The sequence below is a fragment of the Narcine bancroftii genome, chromosome 14, assembly GCF_036971445.1.
Source record: "Narcine bancroftii isolate sNarBan1 chromosome 14, sNarBan1.hap1, whole genome shotgun sequence".
Taxonomy (NCBI): Eukaryota; Metazoa; Chordata; class Chondrichthyes; order Torpediniformes; family Narcinidae; genus Narcine; species Narcine bancroftii.
This window is the reverse complement of record NC_091482.1, coordinates 7,673,969-7,687,048: the sequence shown is the minus strand read 5'-3', so window position 1 is coordinate 7,687,048 and position 13,080 is coordinate 7,673,969. Positions and strand designations below refer to the sequence as shown.

At 44.7% G+C, this 13,080-nt stretch overlaps 1 long non-coding RNA gene across 2 annotated transcripts in view; it reads left to right on the top strand.

Moving 5' to 3' along the window:
* The window catches only part of LOC138749493 (uncharacterized), a 112,297-nt gene that overhangs the window by 1,546 nt on the left and 97,671 nt on the right, over positions 1–13,080 (top strand). The gene's annotated exons all lie outside the window — the stretch shown is intronic.

The following is a 13,080-nucleotide window of genomic DNA, read 5'->3' as shown; positions in this document are numbered from 1 at the left end:
TTTGAGATTCAGGTACCAGCCATTTAAACCATCTTTTATACCACTAACAAATTTAAAGTGACTGCAAGATGAGGTGTTTGTTTATTGGCAGAGTATGATATACCCCTTCAAACAAATTGCAGTTCAATGCTTGTGAAATGTCTCCAGCAATCCAAAAAAAACCAGGCCCTAAAGCTGCTGTTTAATAGCTGAATTCTGCACCTGCTCCTGAACTGAATAAAAACAAAGTATTTGGATTAGCAACATCTGTAGAGAGTATGTTAAATGTTTTATATCTCACATTCATGATTTATGATGATATTCCCTCCAGCAATGTTGGCCTTTATTGTCTGTTCTTCTAAGAAACCAAGGGTTTACAGTTTCAAAATTAAGTACTACAGATTTATTTGCCTTGCGTGTCTGTCAGCTAACATCAAACTGTTTTTTTTTAAACAGAAGCTATGCTGAAGTCCATTAACTAAGTGTCCCTCTGTAGTATTAGTTGAGAACCATTATAGGAGTTTGGTTTAGAGCACCCATTCTCAGGAGGGGCACTGCAGAACCCCTGGGTGGAGTTGCAGCTCATTGAAGTTAAAAAAAAAAATTCACCTCCCATAACACATTTTTTGCTTTTCGTGCAGTCAATAGCAGAAAAATATGGAAAAATCCAAAGAAGGGGGCCCATAAACTTTGAACAGAGTTCAGGACGGGGGTGGGGAGGGGGTACATAGCCAAATAGCTAGTTTAGAGGAGAGTTAAGGATGAACAATGCTGAGGTTCTGGATTTGCATTGTGTGACAAACATGAAGAGGTAGAAGGCAAACTGAGATCAACTCGAATACTCCACTCACGTGGATGTGGTGGGTCACATGCTGCTCTCTGTGCCATGAATCTCTATCCTTCTATTTTTAAAAAAAAAGCTAGTGAACCAGGTGAATTGTAAGAATCCAGTAGTTTAGTGATTAGTTTAGTGATTAGTGAAGCACCTTTCTTGTCAGTTTTTTAACTGAATTTAAATTCCCTAGTTGCGTTAGTGGGATTTGATCAACTGCTGATCAAATTACTTGGCTACTGTGACATTACTTGTCATTTCACTGCAAGGCTATTGACCTCAAATGTTCAGTTTCTTGCAACTTCTTGTATCCAGACAGAATTTTAGGCACACTCTATTTTCATTATTGAATAACATAACAAAACTAGGTACAGTAAAACCCCTTGTGAAGATGGGAGCAAATATTCAGCCAGTTTGAATAAAGTTGTTTATGAATAAAATGGTGTCGCCCAGGATGAAGAGCTGGTTGATGCCTAATTATCTAGTTTGTTTTCCCTAATTGTTAAGAGTTACCCTGGTCAGAGGCTTTATCTGTAAACTTGAGGGAGGGGGAGGAACCTGCAGATGTAGTGCTGGTTTTTTTAAAAAGTGACTGAAAATAAACTAAAATGTTTGAAGGATTTATGCAAGTCAAGTTTGTGCAATGTGGTATTTTTGTCTTTTTAAACTGCTTATTCTTAATTCTTAGGGATTGTAAAAGTAACTCTCAACCATCTGAAAAATGTGCTTAACTGGCATCTACCAATTCCCCATAGATATCAGGCACAGCTCAGAAGGAATCATTTCTATAGAAATATCAGTCTAGTACCAACCCATTCCAAATACATCTCGTAGTCTCCCATATATCAAGAAATAGTGGCCAGACTTTTTTTGAGAAGCAGCGTGAGAAGGTGGTTATATCTGTGGAAGGTGTCGACCTTCTGATTAACACAAGTTCTTTCTCTCTTCTGATTAACACTGCACAAATTAAGATGTTGTTGTTGAATTTCCATTTGCAAAATAAAGGTGAAAGAAAAATAATGCTGAACATTTGACAATCTAAAATGTTTAAATTCTGATTAGGTAACTGAGGTTCAGCAGAAACATTGACTGTTTTGCTTCTCGCTGACTCGAGTATCTCCGCCATCCTTTGGTTTCTATTTAATTTCATCGCTCTGGCCCCTTTCTCTCCATGTCTCCTCTCTATGACAGACCAATTGACGTGTCCGTGAACCTTTACTGGGATGCCTTTTCAGATTGTAAAGATTTGTTCAGAGAACTTCCATCAATCAAGTCTTAAACCATGTTGCATGTTCCTTCAGCCAAACTCGTGTCAGGCCTGAAATATCTTGCGCACAGCTGAAGATGTGCTATTTGAACCAGTGGCCTGGGGAATAGGAGGTGGCACAGTTGCATTAGCGCAACACTTTTACGGCACTAGCGATCCAGGTTGGAAACCCGTAAGGAGTTTGTATAGGTGCTCCTCAGCGAATAATGGGGCCTTCTGGCAAAGCCAATCAGAGGTTGAAAAAATTGTACACCTCCCATTTTTTTTATAATTACGTTTTGAATACCTTTATTCCACACTGATAAAACAATGTGAGAAGAATATGCTGTACGATATTCTCATGCGATGCTACCATTGCCCAGCAACATGAGAGAGTAGAATACCGCACGTCGCAAGTGCGGGAACAGATTGGAATTCAAAATTGAAAGTACGGATTTGAACCTTCGAAAAATCGTAAGTTGGACCATTGTAAGTAAGGGAGTGCCTAAACGTTCTTCCTGTGACCTGCGTAGGTTTACCCCAGGGGGATTTGGTTTTCTCCCACCTTTCAAAACAAGCGGTGGCTGGAGGTTAATTAGCTTATTTGGGCAACACAGGGATCATGAGCTGGAAGGGTCTGTTAGCAGTCTATTTTTTTTAAAGTAAATAGTTGAACTTGTCTGTAATGGAGAATGTGAAGTAACATTTAAATTGTATTATCTACACACCTTGTGCATTAATTGAGGGAAATCGGATCTTAGGTGCCATCCCTCTTGGGGAAAAAAGTTGTGCAAAAGAGTAAATGGAGTTTCATGCAAGTGACTACTTTCCGTAAGTGTCCTAATTGGCCAAAAGCTGAAAGTGAATCAAACTTGATGGTAAAGGTATGGTCATGCCTGTAATGAACTCATGGTAATGGGTTAAGCAAGGATTTGGTAGCTGGATGTGGGTGATAAAGGCGGTTGACAGCTCCTCTAAACACAAGGGAGTGTGGGAACTGGATTTCTGGGAGTGGAGGTGGACAACAAGAATGAAGGGCTCAAATACAGCTGCATTTGAGTTGGGCACTGATGGGATGGATAAAAGCACAGAGGTCTTGGCAGGGATTTAAATTTAGACATACAGCACAGTAACAGGCTATTTTGGCCTACAAATCTGTCCCACCCAATTTACACCCCATTAACCTACACCCCCCCCCCCCCCCCCGGTATGTTTTGAATGGTGGGAGGAAACTGAACCTCTGGGGGAGAACCCACGCAGATGCAGGGAGAACGTACAAACTCCTTACAGACACCGCGGGATCAGACCCCAGTCCCGATCGCTGGCATTGTGCTAACCGCTACGCCAACGGTGAGAGGCTGTGGTGGAAAGGAGATCCAGAAATTTGAGAAGCATTGGAGGTGTGAGTTTAGCACTGCAAGTCGCTGTTATATTGATTCTTTGAGAATTAGATTGTTAACAATGGAAGGACTATGGGTGTTAGAAAAGATTGGAGCCATCTATCATTTCTAAAATGGAGCAATGTGGAATTTGCCAGATCTCGTGTTGAATTGTAACCATTAAACTTAACCTCCGTACGGAGTCTCAGTTATTGTATTTTTTTTTATCCTCACCTAAATCATTCAGCATCCCAATCTTAAACAAAAACAGAATTAGCACCCTTTGCAGAAGGCAGATTAGATTTTCAGCTTTAAATGGTCTGTGTCGCTGTGTGAAAGGTGGCAGGGGATTGATTACATTGAGTGTGCTGTGCATCGACAGGCGGCATTTTATGCTGGAGACAGATTTGCAATTAAGTATTCACATGACTCGGACAATGGAGCTTGGGTTTGCTGGCTTGAATATAATTCTTTGTAGGTTTGGCAATGAAAGAAGTGGAAAATATTCCTCCCTTTCGCTCTTTCTCCCACCCCCTTCCTTCCCCATGCACCGAGATAGGAAATGCTCAGTGTGAGTGCTCTGCAGGTAATGGAACTTTATAAATGCCAACTGTCAAGACTGGTGCTGGTGTCCTGGAGTCCTGTAGCTCTGTGTAAGACCCCATGCAGCTGCTGAGCTCTGGTACAGTATGCTTGCAGTTGGAAATAGTAACTGAGTAATTATTCCTTAAAATAAATCAATCACTTCAGGGCCATCTGCATTTATCAGCTGGAGTGAACCTTTCTTTCAATCATGAAATCAGTTGTGTACACCTTTTTGTGCATTCAGATTGAACATAGCATGTTGCATTGAAGGAAGTTTTGAGAACTGGGGAACATAATAAAGTCTGAGCAAGGTTATTTAGGGGCGTCTGACAACAAAAGTTTAATTCCCCAAAGGCTGAATACAGTGTGTGAATTGGAGGCTTCGACACTCATCTATTCAACCTTAAGAAAGATTGAAGATATTTAAAATGCTCCAAGCTCCTTCAACATCTGTGGTTAAAAAAATGTTTCGGATCAGTGACCAATTGTTGATTTTGTATGAGTGAAAGCGGGGAAATGTAGTGGATACATGATCAAATGGAGAACCAGAACAGGCTTGGGAGTAAATTGTCTTTTTTCCACCTTATAAAAATCCATCTATTATTCATTGACGCATTTCGAGCTGATGCACAGGCTTTAGTGGCCCAAAGATGTGTGTAATTGGAGCATTACTAGCTGCATCCCACTGCCCCTGCTTCAAAGACTCGTGAAGGTGATTAAAAACAAGCAATGTCTTGGAGAGGGATCTATTGGGATCGTAGTTAGAAGAAGGTGCACAAAATCATTGAGGACCCCCCCCCAACCTGGAAGGGGAACGACTACTGTTTGTACATGTTCATTGTACCTGTGGCTCCTCCCTTTTTGATTCCCCTCATAAAGGTGGCAACACCATAACCCCCTCCCTCCTGAACAAGCTCGGGTCTCGAGTCAACAACAGTTTTTGGTAATTAAAGCCTATCAGTCAGGTAACTTGTAGTCTTAGGAGTTATTGATGGCACATCACACCTCCCCCCACCCCCCCCCCCCCCCATACACAGCTGTTCCTGGGGGAAGCGATATAGGAGGATCAGAGCCAACTCCACCAGGCTGAGGAACAGCTTCTTCCCACGGGGAGTGAGAACGCTGAACGACCAAAGGAACTGCTCGCACTCACCATCCGAGATTCTCACATTTACAAAACTTTATTTATTTGAGTACTCGTCCTGCATATGTGTTGCCTAGTCATGTGGTTTGCACTGAGGGCTGGAAAACGCTGTTTTATTGGATTGTACTTGTGCAATCAGAGGACAATAAAGTTGATTCAAAGAGAACAGTAACCAAATCGTTATGCCAGGACCTTTTCCTGAAGAGTGTAGTCAGAAATTATCCTGTTTCAATTGATAGGCTGACTTTGTACCTTTGCCAGTAAAATCGACTGACAAACCAAGGGTTGCTTGAAATATGGATCTGAATTTCACCACTTCACATTGAAGGTCATTTTGAAATGTCACGAATAAGTCCTGTGGCCACTTCACCCTGTTTCACGACATTTGTCTGATTGCTGTAATTACTGTCTCCCTCGCAAGGTGGCTGCTAATGCAGCCATTTCCCCACTGAGTGGATTGTTGTTCGGTTAGATTTGCAGAGGTCCACCCAGGAACAAAATGTCTTGACAAATCTGAACAGAATGCTTTACAGAAATAAACTGCAAATTCTGATTTGTGTGTCATAAACTTTAACCTGCACACAAAAAGCAACATTAATATATGGTCCTAATGCAGGAGGGAGCCAACAGATTTTTTCTCACAATGGGTTTGTGGTTGGAGGAACTGGACATTAAATGGTGTAATTTAGTTCGGCTTTTTAATTTCTTTTTCAATCTTTATTAACATTTCATAATATACATAGCATTAAGAGAGTAGAAATAACACAATTAAAATGTCCAAGTTTACATAGTATGAGGATTGTATATAAATTCTGAAATGTAACATATTAGAAATAATTCTAACAAAGAAAACAGAGATAAAGAAACAATTATAATATTTTTTTTTAAAAACTACTAAAAAAAAACATAATCCTGAGGATCTGTCAATTTGCTTCAGTCCACAACTACAGATAACAAAAGTGGCAAGAATTCTACCACGTCTGGAAAGGAAGAATTAATTCATAGAATAATGCCAGTTATATCCCATGGAAGTCCCCAATAAATGGTTTCCTTGTTTTTTCAAATTTAGTAGTCGTATCTAAAGTATGACCAGATTTTATTTTCTAGATTTAAGAAAGACATAGCATGAGAAAGCCCTTCAAATAATGTAGGAGAATGAGATGGCTTTTCGATCTAATGGTGTAAAAAAAAGCTTTAACTTAATATGCAGAAACAACCTGCATCTGTAATTCCAAAAAGAGCAGTTAAGGGGTGAGGTTGTAATTGAATAACCAGTATTGTTGATAAGAGGTTTTTTTTTAAATCTTTCCAAAAGTTTTACAAACATGGGACGTGACCAAAACTTGAGTCAATGAAGCTGCATCTATCACAAGTAGAGCTTGTGTTAGGAAAGATATGAGCTGGTTGGCATTTTTTTTATTGCATTTGACCTTCATGTATTCCATTTTGTGTCAAAGTGGCTAAAATTAAGACATGGACAGAGTAGATGTAGAAATATTGTTTCCTATGGTGGGAGAACCGTAGACAAGAGGGCATAACTTCAGGATTGAAGGTAATCGGCTTAGAGCACAGATGCAGAGGAATTTCTTCAGCCAGAGGGTGGTAAATCTGTGGAATTTGTTGCCACGGGTGGTTGTGGAGGCCAGGTCATTGGATGTATTTAAGGCAGAGCTTGATAGGTTCTTGATTTGCCAGGGCTTCAAAGGTAATGGGGAGAAGACCGGGCAGTGGGGATGAGTGGGGAAAATGGATCAGCTCATGATTAAGTGGTGGGGCAGACTCGATGGCACATTTCTGCTCCTGTGTCTTCTGGAAGCATTTGACAAATAAGTGCATTTTATTTTTATTGTTGATTTAACAGAAAAGTTGGCACAATTGAATTCGCCCATCGTTATTGAATGAAGATCTCCCGGGACCAATGCCTGAAGAGGGCGCACAAAATCAGTGAACCGGTGCGGACTCGAAAGGCCAACATGGCCTGTTTCCGCTCCGTAAATGGTTATATGGTTAAGATGAGATTTTGAAAGTAAAGAGTATACTTAAAGTTACCTTCTGTATCAGGCTTCTAAAAAGTTGACTGCCTAATCAATGTGATCAATACATAGCAACCAATTGCTTTTCATTGGGAACATTATCATTTATTAAGGGAAGACACACCAAGCATTAGCAACTTCTTTCACTGCTGAGATGCCATCCTTGCAGAAAAACTGGCAGAGAATGGCCAAATACCTTGCATCGTACTTGAGTATATGACAATAAACTCAATGTATAGATGCAATCAAAGATTTGCAGAGTCCTGATTACATTAAATGCAGAAACAAACCTAATTAGGATGCTGCAAATAGAAAAATGTATGATGAATTTTTTTTTTTAAATACAGTAAAACCCCCCCCAAGTATCCAGCACCTACGGAAATTGGTAGATGCTGGATAAGTTAATTTTTTTGGTTGTTTTGAGATTCACTCTTAAAATACCCAATATACTTGCATTAAGAATAAACAGTTTAAAAGGCAAAAATACTGAATGAACTTCATTTGCATGAATATATAAACCTTAAAGCATTTTATTTTATTTTCAGTTACATTCATTGAAAAGATTTAACCATCGCTGCATCTGCAGGTTCCTCCCCCCCCCCCTTAGAGCCCCCCAGAAGACAAACAGTAACATAGATAATTAACCCCCCTTCCCCAAGTTTACAAATGAAGCCTAACTAATATATGCAATGATATACTAATAAAGATACTAAGCAGGGATTAGAAGACACTTTTAAGATAGTCAGTCCAACGGCGAGTGACATCAACCAGCTCTTCATCCTGGTCGATGCCATTGTTGTTTCATACAACTTTACTCAAACAGCTGCTATGAGCTGGCTGAATATTTGCTCCCATCTTCACCAAATATTTATGTGTTACTTCAAAGAACTTTTACAATTTTAAATTTTTATTTGTCCTAACTTATTATTTAATTTCCTCATTTTTTTTGGCTGGTTGCTTGAGCTTGCCAGTTTGAATTCCAGAAACCCAGGGTTTGACTGTAACACATAGAGTGCAAAAATTGTGCTTTCAGTACTACAAATTGATTTTTTTGGTCTTATAGAAATGTTACGGTTCGATTGATAAAATGTGGTTGCCAAATGCAAGTGAAATCACCCAGTATGAAGAGCTGGTTGATGCCGCTCGCCTTTGGGGTGACTCTCTTTGCAATGGCCTTTGGGTTACTTGCCTGCAGTGAAGAATGGAGTTGAATTCTTTGGCTTGGCTTCGCGGACGAAGATTTATGGAGGGGGTAAAAAGTCCACGTCAGCTGCAGGCTCGTTTGTGGCTGACAAGTCCGATGCGGGACAGGCAGACACGATTGCAGCGGTTGCAAGGGAAAATTTGTTGGTTGGTGTTGGGTGTTGGGTTTTTCCTCCTTTGCCTTTTGTCAGTGAGGTGGACTCTGCGGTCTTCTTCAAAGGAGGTTGCTGCCCGCCAAACTGTGAGGCGCCAAGATGCACGGTTTGAGGCGTTATCAGCCCACTGGCGGTGGTCAATGTGGCAGGCACCAAGAGATTTCTTTAGGCAGTCCTTGTACCTTTTCTTTGGTGCACCTCTGTCACGGTGGCCAGTGGAGAGCTCGCCATATAACAGGATCTTGGGAAGGCGATGGTCCTCCATTCTGGAGACGTGACCCATCCAGCGCAGCTGGATCTTCAGCAGCGTGGACTCGATGCTGTCGACCTCTGCCATCTCGAGTACTTCGACGTTAGGGGTGTAAGCGCTCCAATAGATGTTGAGGATGGAGCGGAGACAACGTTGGTGGAAGCGTTCTAGGAGCCGTAGGTGGTGCCGGTAGAGGACCCATGATTCGGAGCCGAACAGGAGTGTGGGTATGACAACGGCTCTGTATACGCTTATCTTTGTGAGGTTTTTCAGTTGGTTGATTTTCCAGACTCTTTTGTGTAGTCTTCCAAAGGCGCTATTTGCCTTGGCGAGTCTGTTGTCTATCTCATTGTCGATCCTTGCATCTGATGAAATGGTGCAGCCGAGATAGGTAAACTGGTTGACCGTTTTGAGTTTTGTGTGCCCGATGGAGATGTGGGGGGGCTGGTAGTCATGGTGGGGAGCTGGCTGATGGAGGACCTCAGTTTTCTTCAGGCTGACTTCCAGGCCAAACATTTTGGCAGTTTCCGCAAAGCAGGACGTCAAGCGCTGAAGAGCTGGCTCTGAATGGGCAACTAAAGCGGCATCATCTGCAAAGAGTAGTTCACGGACAAGTTTCTCTTGTGTCTTGGTGTGAGCTTGCAGGCGCCTCAGATTGAAGAGACTGCCATCCGTGCAGTACCGGATGTAAACAGCGTCTTCATTGTTGGGGTCTTTCATGGCTTGGTTCAGCATCATGCTGAAGAAGATTGAAAAGAGGGTTGGTGCGAGAACACAGCCTTGCTTCACGCCATTGTTAATGGAGAAGGGTTCAGAGAGCTCATTGCTGTATCTGACCCGACCTTGTTGGTTTTCGTGCAGTTGGATAATCATGTTGAGGAACTTTGGGGGACATCCGATGCGCTCTAGTATTTGCCAAAGCCCTTTCCTGCTCACGGTGTCGAAGGCTTTGGTGAGGTCAACAAAGGTGATGTAGAGTCCTTTGTTTTGTTCTCTGCACTTTTCTTGGAGCTGTCTGAGGGCAAAGACCATGTCAGTGGTTCCTCTGTTTGCGCGAAAGCCGCACTGTGATTCTGGGAGAATATTCTCGGCGACACTAGGTATTATTCTATTTAGTAGAATCCTAGCGAAGATTTTGCCTGCAATGGAGAGCAACGTGATTCCCCTGTAGTTTGAGCAGTCTGATTTCTCGCCTTTGTTTTTGTACAGGGTGATGATGGTGGCATCACGAAGATCCTGAGGCAGTTTACCTTGGTCCCAACAAAGCTTGAAAAACTCATGCAGTTTGGCATGCAGAGTTTTGCCGCCAGCCTTCCAGACTTCTGGGGGGATTCCATCCATACCTGCTGCTTTGCCACTTTTCAGTTGTTCGATTGCCTTATATGTCTCATCCAGGGTGGGAACCTCATCCAGCTCTAGCCTTAGGGGCTGTTGAGGGAGCTGGAGCAGGGCGGAATCTTGGACTGAGTGGTTGGCACTGAAAAGAGATTGGAAGTGTTCTGACCATCGGTTGAGGATGGAGATCTTGTCGCTGAGGAGGACTTTGCCGTCTGAGCTGCGCAGCGGGCTTTGGACTTGGGGTGAGGGGCCGTACACAGCCTTTAGAGCCTCGTAGAAACCCCTGAAGTCGCCAATGTCCGCGCTGAGCTGTGTTCGTTTGGCGAGGCTAGTCCACCACTCATTTTGGATCTCCCGGAGTTTGCGCTGAAGATGGCTGCATGCGCGACGGAAGGCTTGTTTCTTCTCTGGACAGGACGGCTTTGTAAGGTGAGCCTGGTGGGCAGCTCGCTTCTTTGCCAGCAGCTCCTGGATTTCCTGGCTGTTTTCGTCAAACCAGTCCTTGTTTTTCCTGGAGGAGAAGCCCAGTACCTCTTCAGTGGATTGCAGTATGGTAGTCTTCAACTGATCCCAGAGGGTCCACGTCCTCCCCCTCCACGTCCTCCCCCTCCACGTCCTCCCCCTCCACGTCCTCCCCCTCCACGTCCTCCCCCTCCACGTCCTCCCCCTCCACGTCCTCCCCCTCCACGTCCTCCCCCTCCACGTCCTCCCCCTCCACGTCCTCCCCCTCCACGTCCTCCCCCTCCACGTCCTCCCCCTCCACGTCCTCCCCCTCCACGTCCTCCCCCTCCACGTCCTCCCCCTCCACGTCCTCCCCCTCCACGTCCTCCCCCTCCACGTCCTCCCCCTCCACGTCCTCCCCCTCCACGTCCTCCCCCTCCACGTCCTCCCCCTCCACGTCCTCCCCCTCCACGTCCTCCCCCTCCACGTCCTCCCCCTCCACGTCCTCCCCCTCCACGTCCTCCCCCTCCACGTCCTCCCCCTCCACGTCCTCCCCCTCCACGTCCTCCCCCTCCACGTCCTCCCCCTCCACGTCCTCCCCCTCCACGTCCTCCCCCTCCACGTCCTCCCCCTCCACGTCCTCCCCCTCCACGTCCTCCCCCTCCACGTCCTCCCCCTCCACGTCCTCCCCCTCCACGTCCTCCCCCTCCACGTCCTCCCCCTCCACGTCCTCCCCCTCCACGTCCTCCCCCTCCACGTCCTCCCCCTCCACGTCCTCCCCCTCCAAAGATGCTCACAAACTCAAGCTAGCATGCTGGAACATCAGAACCATGCTAGACAAGGCTGACAGCCACCGACCTGAACGTCGGTCTGCCCTCATTGCACATGAACTCCTCAGACTTGACATCGACATAGCCGCTCTCAGTGAAGTCCGCCTGGCAGATGTAGGCAGCCTCCAAGAACGCGGCGCGGGCTACACACTCTACTGGTCTGGCAAGCCTTCGGATGAACGATGCCTATCTGGTGTAGGCTTCATGGTCAAGAGCTTCATTGCCTCCAAACTCGAAAACCTTCCGACAGGCCTCTCGGACCGAATCATGTCCATGCGACTCCCACTTCAAAACAAGCGTCACATCACCCTCATCAGTGTCTATGCTCCAACCCTCCAGGCGGAACCAGCAGAAAAGAACAAGTTCTACACTGACCTGCGCAACCTCATCCAACGTACCCCTACAGCCGACAAGGTTGTCATCCTGGGCGACTTCAACGCTCGTGTCGGCAAAGACTCAGAAACCTGGCCAGGAATCCTGGGCAAGCATGGCGTCGGCAAGTGCAACGACAATGGGCGCCTCCTGTTGGAGCTCTGCGCAGAACAGCGGCTTGTCATTACAAACACCCTTTTTCAGCAGTGGGACAGCCTTAAGACCACCTGGATGCATCCCCAATCCAAACACTGGCACCTCCTGGACTACATCCTGGTGCGAGAAAGTGACAAACGAGATGTGCTCCACACCAGGGTCATGCCTAGCGCGGAATGCCACACTGACCACCGGCTGGTTCGCTGCAAGCTCAACCTTCACTTCAAACCAAAGCCCAGGAACAATAAAGCCCCCAGAAAGAGGTTCAATGTTGGAAACCTGCAGTCAGACGAAGCGAGAGGAAACTTCCAGGCAAACCTCAAAGCAAAGCTCGACGATGCAACTCGCCTCACGGACCCGTCCCCTGGAGTTGAATTGTACAGCATCGAAATGGGTCCATTGCATCCATGCTAATTCCACTTGCCTATAATAATTCCATGTTCCTCTGCCTTGATTATTCAAAAATTTCTCTTAAACGTTACTGTTCCTCCCTCCACCAGCTCTTCTGGCAACTTATTCCAGAAAACAACCATTCCTTGTGTGAATAGTTTACCAAATTAGATCTCCTTTCCTCTCAACTTAAACCTGTGCACTCTAGTTTTAGACTTCCCTCCAGTGAGAAGCAGACTTCATCTGCCTCACCTCTGCCCCAATTTTATATACTTATGTGTAAAATCAAGCATTACTCTATTACCTAATTTTTAGAAATCAAATTTCAAGGATGTTATTGCATGACTATATTTAACCAAGTGTCACGTTTGGCTTAGAAGGTAGCGCAATGCCATTACAGCGCCAGCGACAAATAAGTCTGATTATTTCGAATCGGGTGCTGTCTGTAAGGGGTTTGTACGATTTCCATGTGTCTGCATGGGTTTGCTCCAGGCGCCCCAGTTTTTTCCCACCCTTCAAAATGTACGGGGGTGTAAGTTAATTAGTGTATTCAGGTGACGCAGGCTCTTGGGTTGGAAGGGACTCTTACTGTGCTATAATGCCTAAATTAAAAATAAATATTTGCATTGTACTTATGAAACCTTGGTGACCAATTTGTGCACAGCAAACACCCACATTCATTTTGGGGATTTGTGGATGAAGTCCCTAATTTTGTTCAACATCTGTCAGGTCATTATCTGAGAGAAC